This window comes from Carcharhinus amblyrhynchos, unplaced genomic scaffold, assembly GCF_965287045.1.
Source record: "Carcharhinus amblyrhynchos unplaced genomic scaffold, sCarAmb.v2.hapA chromosome_1231, whole genome shotgun sequence".
Classification (NCBI taxonomy): Eukaryota; Metazoa; Chordata; class Chondrichthyes; order Carcharhiniformes; family Carcharhinidae; genus Carcharhinus; species Carcharhinus amblyrhynchos.
This window is the reverse complement of record NW_027650971.1, coordinates 1-2,500: the sequence shown is the minus strand read 5'-3', so window position 1 is coordinate 2,500 and position 2,500 is coordinate 1. Positions and strand designations below refer to the sequence as shown.

Sequence of the window (2,500 nt, the reverse complement as noted above, 5' to 3'; positions counted from 1 at the left end):
AGTCCATGGAGGTTGATGTATTGGGGGGTCTACAAGGTGGGATGAACCTGTGGGTTGGGGAGGGTGAAAGGGCATAGGTCACCCTATCTGAAAGCTGATTGGCTGTGTCTAACTATTGAGAATTCGCTCCAATATTTTCATTCTTCTCTCTTTCTCGTTCCCTTCTTCCCATTTCCCCTGTAGACACTCCTCCATCCATCAGGGCAGCCTTCAGGATCCATCCAACGGTAAGATCCCAGGGTAACCCTTTTTCCTGCCCATTCCTGTCACGGGGAGGGGGGAGGATGGGGGACTCACTCCCACGGAGGGGGGGAGGATGGGGGACTCGCTCCCACGGAGGGGGGAGGATGTGGGACTCGCTCCCCATGGGGAGGGGGGATTGTGGGACTGGGTACAGGGGGAGAATTTTGGGGGGGTTTCGATGTCGTTGACGCCTCTCTCTCTGTCTCTAGGTGTTCGGAAGGAGGCCAATAGGCCGAATTCGAGTGGCGCCATCCACCTCAACTTCCTCATCGCCTGCACTGTTTCGGCCTTCGTTTTTGGGGCCTTTGTGTCAGGCCTGGCCTTCTCCTGGTACTGTAGCCAGCTCTGGATCGGGCCCGGCGGGCTGGCAAGGAGGCAGAGGGCGCCCTGGCCCACACCGTCTCCCTCCCGACCTTGGCCAAGCTTTCGGGCCTACTGGAAGGGCAGGGCAAAGGGCAGCCAGGCCGAGGTCGCCGCCCCTCAGCTCTACGCCAGCCTGTTGGTCAACTGCCGTTCCCGGGCCTCCCCGGCGGCCTACCCGGAGCTGTCGGCCCTGCCCACGCCCGACTCCACGCCCGAGCTGCCCCCCAAGAACCTCAAGCCCTTGCGGGGCCAGTGGGAGCGGGGCCTGGGCGTAGGCCCGGGGGCCAAGGACTTCGACGGGAGGCCTCGGGCCTCGCGGGGCCGGCCCCCACCCCCGGCGCCCCCCAGCCCTTCCACATCCCCAGCGCCGTGGTGCTGCCCAACAACGCGCACGGCCGGAGCTGGCGCTGCCCAGCCCCTCCGAGGGGCCGGAGGAGAAGAAGGCCCGAGGGCCCGAGGCGGGCCTCGCCCCCCAGCTGCCCGCCAAGGTGGTGGACGTCAGCACCCTGGACGAGCTCCTCAGGCACCTCCAGAGATGAGCGCCCGCTCCCGCGCCGCCCTCGCCAGCCCCCGGGGGGCCCCCCCTCCCCCCGCCGCCACCCCCGCCCCCCCCCGCCCCCCCCGGGTGCCCGATCGCGAGGACGCGGCCTACTACGCCTCGGTCACCCTGCCCCGGGAGGGCCCGCCCGGCCCCGGGACCGCCCTCGCCCCCCCTGCCCGAGTGCCAGGGCCCGCCCCGCCCGCCCCCCACCAGCGGCCGCCCCAGCGCCACTCCCTGGCCACCACCTTCCCCAAGACCAACCCCTCCGCCACGGGGGCCTGGCGAAGCACCACAGCTTCAACCAGGCCCGGGGTCAGCCCTGGCTGCCGCTCCCTCCGGAGCCCTCGGGGGCGCCCCGGGGCTCGCCGGCCCGCCCCTCGGGCACCGTCCCTCGGCACGGCTCGCTCAGGGGCCCAGGCCCCCGCCAGCCCTTCCGAAGAGCGCGACCACTAGGCCGGAGCCTGTCTCTCTCTCTGTCGCCGGGGTGAAGGGTCAGAGGTCGAGGTGAGGCCTACTTCTCCCCTCGAGGCCCAAAGAGCCTCTGCTCCGCGTCGGGGCCCCCGGTTCGAGCCCGTCCGCCGGGATTCCACTTCACCGTCACGGTGGCCAACTTACCGACCCCCCCCTCGCACCCCCCCCCATAACTCCTCCACCGAGGGGCTGGAGGAAGGGGGGGAGAACCCAACCCTCAGAAATTGGCGTTTGGCCAACGGACAAGCCTGGAACGGCCAACCCAACGCGGAGAGGAGTAGCCCAGTTGAGAGGGGCTGAATGGCCACCACCCCCAACCCAACCCACCCAACCCAACCCATCCCTCGGAGAGGGAGAGGGGCGAGACGGCTGGATCCACGGGCAACGCGGAAGAGAGAGAGAGAGAGAACTTCTAGAACATTCCTCTTCACCAACGCGGAGAGGAGGACAAGACTATTCTTCATAATGAAGAAACGATGTTACGTGACGCGGAGGGGGGGGGGGGGGGGTGGGGGGGGTTGTGCTTCGTCGGGGGGGGGCGTTTGGGGGGATCGAGTCTCCCCGTGGCTAGGAGACCCGATGAGGTTTTACCGTGCGCCATTTTGGAAAGACTATGACACGCGGCTCGTTGGAGGGGGGTGGGTTTGGGGGGGGGGAGGATGGAACCCTTTCGCGAGGGGCCCCAACGTCTGCGTCATGGATCCCTGAGGGTGGGGTGGAGTTTTGCGAGGGGAGGGGGCGTCAAATCTCGTGTCACCTCCAGTCTTGAGGGTGGACAGCGAGGTTGTGAGGGTGGGTGGTGGGGAGCGGTTCCCCCAACTGAAATTGGCTTCCTGGTCGTCTAGGCCCGAGGCCTTCCTCGCCTTTGGCTGGCAACCCCTC

General features: G+C 67.8%; 1 pseudogene across 1 annotated transcript in view; it reads left to right on the top strand.

Moving 5' to 3' along the window:
- Positions 1-1,635, top strand: part of LOC145340636 (semaphorin-6D-like) — a 28,970-nt pseudogene extending 27,335 nt beyond the window's left edge. The window contains exons 16-17 of the transcript XR_013886269.1: positions 203-227; positions 453-1,635. The product of XR_013886269.1 is annotated as a semaphorin-6D-like (transcript). The remainder of the gene's footprint in view (positions 1-202; positions 228-452) is intronic.
- The last annotated feature ends 865 nt before the right edge of the window (positions 1,636-2,500 follow it).